The sequence below is a fragment of the Sinocyclocheilus anshuiensis genome, unplaced genomic scaffold (assembly GCF_001515605.1).
Source record: "Sinocyclocheilus anshuiensis isolate Anshui unplaced genomic scaffold, SAMN03320099.WGS_v1.1 scaffold217, whole genome shotgun sequence".
Taxonomy (NCBI): Eukaryota; Metazoa; Chordata; class Actinopteri; order Cypriniformes; family Cyprinidae; genus Sinocyclocheilus; species Sinocyclocheilus anshuiensis.
The window spans coordinates 256964-264004 of NW_015536538.1; the positions used below are offsets into that span (position 1 = coordinate 256964).

The 7041-nt window shown below is 35.9% G+C and overlaps 1 pseudogene; it reads left to right on the plus strand.

Moving 5' to 3' along the window:
• LOC107696771 (cyclic AMP-responsive element-binding protein 3-like protein 3-A) overlaps nt 1-4236 on the plus strand; it is a 37271-nt pseudogene extending 33035 nt beyond the window's left edge.
• Nucleotides 4237-7041: the final 2805 nt, after the last annotated feature.

A 7041-nucleotide genomic window follows, 5' to 3' on the forward strand; every position in this document is an offset into this window, starting at 1 on the left:
TAATGTTGTTTCTGGTATTCTGGTCTGTGAGCGTATATGTGTTCAGGGGGCGTGGCTTTGGACGGTGATTGCAGGGAGGGTGGGACGTTCGCTTTCAGTGCTATTAGGCTAAATTTCGCATTTTCCAAAATCTCCTACTGCACCTTTAAGGGAAAAAAGCTGTCCAAACCTACCTGGCCCTACGTAAAAAATAAATTGCCCCCTCCTCTTAAATCATGAAAGAACTGTGTTTAACCACATTATTTTAGAAAGCTGAGTTAAATTTCACTAGCCACACCCAGGCCTGATTACTGCCAGACCTTAAACCATCCATTCATGCTCGAAAACCCTAAAATGTGGCTGAATTAAAACAATTCTGCAACGAAGAGGGGGCCAAAATTCCTCCACAGTGACGAGAAAGATTCATTGCCATTAATCTCAAATGCTTGATTGCAGGCTTTGCTCTTCACATACTCCTTTGTATACTCCTGACAGTGAAAGAAAATAACCAGAAGAAACAATAATCAGTGTTAATGTTTTGTGGTTTCATAAACTGTCTGTCTCTCTGCTCTGCAGGACATTTTGTACTCGTCGCTGTCCGCTCTCTGTCGAGATGCGTCAGTCGATACAATTACATTCTCCTTTATTAATAAATCATAGCTTGAATCTCTCCCTTGAGCAGATGAATGAATCATTTCAAAAGTGAGGCACCAATGTTTGAATTAAAATGAACACAGAAGCCATGAAGATAAATGAAGTGGACTGTCTGGATAGTACAATACTGCTGACTTGTGTACAGAGCAGACTTCATGATTTACAGCATCTCAAAAACTGTAAAGAGCTGAAAAAGAAAGAAGGAAAGAGGGGAGAAAAGAAGTTAGGGAGAAAAATGTCTGGCAGAAACAAGTGAAGAAAAGAAGGACTGAATGTTATGATGATAAATTGCAATAATTATAATTTAGTAATGTACACTACTGTTGTTTTTTTTAGTTTAAGTTTTTTAGAAAAAATTTATACTTTTATTCAGCAAGGATGCATTAAATTGATCAAAAATGAAGGTAAAGACATTTATGCTCTAAAAAAAAGATTTCTGTTTAAATTACTGCAGTTCATTTGAACTTTCTTTTTATCAAAGAATCCTGAAAAATAAAATGTATCACGGTTTCCACAAAAAATATGAAGCAGCACAAATGTTTTCAACATTGATAATAATCAGAAATGTTTCTTGAGCAAAAAATCAGCATATTAGAATGATTTCTGAAGGATCATGTAACACTGAAAACTGATGCTGAAAATTCCGTTTTGCATCACCAGAATAAATTAGTTTTAAAATATATTCAAATAGAACACAGTTATTTTAGAATTTAAAAATATTTTTACATTTTTACTGCATTTATGATAAAAAAAATTGGTCTTGGTGAGAAATAGAGTACGAGATGTTTCAAAAACCTCTGAACAGTATATATAATAATTATTTGAAGTATATGAGAAAAATATTGCAATATTGCTGACTTAAGTAAATAACATCCTTGTTTTTCTGCATCTTTTTATCTTTCCTGTGAAAGATGAAAGTGTTGATTGGAACAAGCCGTTTAAAGGATGTAGGTCATCAGCTGACCAATATAGCAGGACTTGCTTATTTACTCCCTCTCGTTTAATATTCCTTCTTTTCCTAGGTGCTGGTCCTCTCTTTCTCTCTCATTCTCATCCCGAGCCTCCAGCCCATCTCACACAGGAGGGCTCCTGACCCCGGGGACTTCAGCGCCACGAAAGGTCAGTCAACATCGACTTCGACAGCATTCCACATGAAAAGCACTGCAGATAAGCATCATAAAAGGGTGCATTTACATCATATTATGCTTCTGAATGCATTTCAGAAAACTGTGTAACTACCAGACATCTCTGTTTACCATCTGAAGCGTACAGTGAACATTGTTTACTGACTCCAAATCTCATTATACATATATAAGCTGCTGATTTTCATCTGTATAAGACAGACACTCCACATCAAGGAGTAACCTGATTTATATTCAGGTTTTCTTTAGCAGGTCAAAGTCTTATGGGAGGCTGCAGCACTGAAGTGAACAGACAATTTATAGCTCGCATTTGAGCGTCGTCAGGCACTTCTGTTCTTACTGAGCAGTGACAGCAGTCAGAAAGCAACGAGGTCACAGCTGTCAGACGTTATACAATGTGTGTTCCTCTCAAGCACAGACGTACTGAATGTTCACCAGCATTCATTTTTCATGTGGCACAACTTTTCTTTGCAAGTCCTCATGTTTGACCTTTCTCGTACTCTGCTTAGTTTAATCTCTCACAGCGTTCGTTTCACCGTCTGATGCTGAAAACAGAGTATCTTTGGGTAATGTTTAAGTTTTAGAACCCGTCATGTACTGCCGTTTTTGACTCCAAAAATTGGACTCCACAAGAGGGTTCAAGGGGGTCCATTTAAAATTGGACAGAAAAAAACGATTTGACTGTGGAAGTTAACTTTTCAGAATTGTGAAAAGCACTATACAAATAAATGTGAACTGAGAAATATTTTCTGTTGGTATCTAGAATATTGGAGATAAAAGGATACAGTCAACTTGATAAGATGTAAATATATTTTAACATTTTAATAAAATATGAATTTAATTTTATGAATTTTAAATTCAGTAAAAAAATAGGTAAACATCGAAGGACACACAATACTGTACATGCACTACAAATCTTACAATTATATTTTATACAATGTGCAAAATGTCCTAATTTCCATCGCTCCCTCAGCCATTGTATTAGAAACACTAAATTAACTTAACTCGTTTTTTTTTTAAATACAATATTATAAATGTACATTAAATATATATATAAAAAAAGATAATATAACAAAAACTTTCTAGATTTACAATGTCAATAATTTGTGAAAAGGGTCTAAATAGTGTATATATATAGTAAAATTTTATAATAAATATATTTTATATTATTGCCTATATAATAAAATTTTGTACACACACACACACACACATGTATCATATTTTTTCTCACAGTTTGGGTCTTTAAACATGAAAATATACAGTTGCTTTTATATTTTGCCTTTAAATAGTATATACAGTATATAGTAAAAATATAATAATACATATATTTTTTTATTATTTATATTATTTAATTTAGTAAAAGAATATATTGATCTTTTTATTTAAGCATATTTATTAATAATTTATATTATTAATAAATATGCTTAAATAAAAATATAATATTATTAATTTATTAATAGCATATTTTTCTCACACAGTTTGGGTCTTTAAAAATTAAGATATATAGTTTATTTTATATTTTAGCAAGAGGATAACCATATTTGGAGTCAATGTCATCCAAAAGTTTGAAACCCCTGCTTTAAAACCCAGAAAACCCAGAAACCAAAAACACTGATCTGAAGAAACTACGATGTCACATAGCTCAACTCAAGAACAATATTCATTCACTCAGAAATCATTTACTCATCCCCATGTTGCTCGGACCCTGAAGGTTATAAATTATGACAGAAATAACCCTGAAGAGTGCTGCATGTATGATGGTACATAATGTTCTTTTTCATGAAGCTAATATGGCAAGGTCCTGTTTTCATACTTATGTACAGTATAATGAAACTGCTCTTGGGCAAGCGTTTAATGCTGTACATACAAATGAAAAAACTGACTACTGACACGTGCATGTTTGACTGTGAAAATTCCCGGAGCCCGGAGACAGAACGCACTGAATATGCAGCAGTGAGTCACTGTGTCGAGACTGAGATGATGGAGCGACTCAGTACAAGGTCTGTTTTACTCTTCCCCTCTCTCCTGCAGTTCAGTCCAGGTCACTGCGCTCGGTGATGGAGGTGTACAGCATACAGCCTGGCTACTCTGTCAACAGGGATGTGGACGTGTCCTCTTCCCCTCACGGCAAGCTTCGGCTCAGGCCTGAGTACGCCGACATGGACCCTCTACATCACAACCACAGCTACAGAGACGGCGAGCATCATCACGGAGATCCCATCACGGGCCACACTGAGGTGGATTACGCATCATGAGAAAGACAGGAAGTGATGTCACGGACTGGCGAACATTGAAACAGACATTTGACCAAGGTATCGCCGCTCATTCCGGCCACAGACAGCTGCTGTTTGTTTGGCTTGCTAGGTGCAGGTTTATCTGAATAGATTACACTGCAATAACAGACCGGAACTGTAAAATATAAAATGTTTCGTAAATGTATATATTTTATAGATGCTTTAGTTTACTTGCAAATAATGCACCTTAAACAAACTGTATTGTAAGAGTATTGTACAAAAATTTTATGCAAATACAGTAATCTGGCAAATCTAGTGCCTGTTTCATCCTCAAGCGTTCATTGCATGAACATTTGTTAACATAAATTGTTTCCAGTATCATACAAAGATTTGATGCAAGTACCCTGGCAAACTATGGCAAATCTAGTAACTATTTCATCTCAAGTGTTCATTGCATGAACATTTGTTAACATAAATTGTTTCCAGTATCATACAAAGATTTGATGCAAGTACCCTGGCAAACTATGGCAAATCTAGTAACTATTTCATCTCAAGTGTTCATTGCAGCAGCATTTGTAAGCATTTGACCACGTCATCGCAGCTCATTCCAAAAGGGTCTGGCTGCAGACTTGCGCTTGCACTCTCAGACACTTGCACCTTCCGCTAGCGACGCCACTTGCAGTCTTTATTTTTTTATTTTGTTCTATTTATTTATTCTTTTTGTTTGAATCTCTCAACATTTTACAACAGTAGCCAGGTGGTGAAGACAAGATATAGCCTACATAACTAATATACAGGCAAGCAGGTGAGCCCAGAATAAACGCAACAGGCAAAGTTTCCCGTTAAGTGTTTTTCCATATAGACTAAACTGTCTACAGCTCTTTTATATCATTGTCTTTGTCCATTAAGCTACATTACGTGTTTTATTTATAATGTCATATTCTGCTGCTCTGTGGCGACGGATTTGCGGGTCTTGTCTTTTTCTTGCAGGACCCTGTAAGTTATAGTATAAAATTTGTTTTAATCGTTTAATCACCACCGCAACTTCTTGTCTCCATTGGCAACACGCACGATTTGTGTCGATTGCAAGTGACGTCGCAGGTATCGGAGAGTGCAAGTGGCGATTGCAAGTGACTTCGTAATTTAGTTTCAGTGTCTGAGAGTGCAAGTCTGAGAGTGCAAGTGCAAGGCTGCAGCCAGACCCTTCTCGCTCATTCCGGCCAAAAACACCCACAGACAGGAAGTGACCATCTGATTGACATGCAAAGCAACCAACCACAGTCTGTTTTGCTTTTAGCATTTAGGTATGGGTTTATCTAAATAGATTATACTGCAGCAATATATTGAAACTGGAAAGCATGCAAAAGTTGTACAGAAAACAACAAAAAAAGTGTAAAATATGGGTGATAATATAATGGGTAAAATATTGCAAACAACAACAGCAACAAAATACAAATCACAGATGCACAAACGCTCACAGAATATCGTACAAAGATTTGATGCAACTAACCTCGCAAACTTTCGCAAATCTAGTTATTATTTCATCCTCAAGCATTCATTCCATCAACATTTGTAAGCATTTGACTTTTACTTGGCATTTCATTGTGGCTTTATCTGAATAGAATCTATTCAGATAAAGCCACAATGAAATGCCAAGTACAAGTCAAATGCTTACAAAAAGATTAATCAATAGATTATACCACTATAACAGACAAGAATTGGAAAAATAAATAATGCAAATAATAATACAGCAGCATGCAAAAAGTTGCGGAAAACATACACACAAAAATAGTATAGTGTAAAATGTTGCAGGTTTATCTTAATAGATTATACCACAGCCTGTAACTGGAAAAATAATATAAATAATGATACAGCAGCCTATGCAAAAAGTTGTACAGAAAAATGCAAAAAAACAAACAAACATGTAAAATAGTTAAAAATATTGTGGGTTTATCTGAATAGGTTATATCAAAATACACTGGAATGGAAAAATTATTCAAAAAATTTTGCAAGCTATGCAATAAGTTGTCCAGAAAACACACAAAAAATAGTGCAAAATGTTGCAGGTTTATCTGAATAGATTATACCACAATAACGCACTGAAATCGGAAAATAAATAATGCAAATAATGATGCAACAGACTATGCAAAAAGTATGTTCATAAAAAAAAAATTCAAAATGTAAAGCACATATTTCATAGATGCTTAAGTTTACTTGCAAATAATGTATCTTAAACAAACTATATTGTACAAAAATGTCATGCAAATAACCTGGCAATTCAAGCGGATAATGACTATTTCAAGCGTTCACTGCATTAACATTTGTAAACAAGTAGTGCTACTACTCCCTGCATAAACTGCATGAAGCCAACAAGAAAGAGTTTTCTGTGCAATATGCATCAGTGAGTGAGCATATGCATCCACAAATTTGCACGAAAGTCAAATGTTGGCCTGTGTTTTAAACGTTGCCGTTGGGGAAGAGATTAATCAATGGGAATTGGCCTAACACAGCACATCACATCAAAAGCAGACGCTCCTGCCAAGCGGTGTGCCAAGATCAGCTTCGCATCGGCCGCTTGATCAACTCAGATTGATGCACAGGGCTCATCTCATTTGAGCACAATCAAGCAGTCGCACAAGCTCAATGTACCGACCTACAACTTTGTGTTAAATCCAGACATTCGTTAATGTGTTCGTTAATGTATCGCCCTTAATATTTATCTCAAGGGTTGTTTCTGTTTGTAATTTTGTTCTGCACAGAACTCCCTTGAGCGTTTTGACTCACGGTCAAATGCGGCTTTTGAATGCTAAACAACTTTTACTTTTGTTGCTCCATAAACTACACTCACAGTCTGTTTAGTGTTGCATTCAACACACAGCAGATATGAATCCTAAAATGGCTATGAATGTGGATGTTTGTTCAAGCAGGTATTTGCTCTTTCTCGCTCCACCTCCATGAGCCTCCAAGCAGCTTTTGCCTGACTATCAGAATATGTGAATAATTGGGCCCGTGGAGTATTGCACATCTCAAGA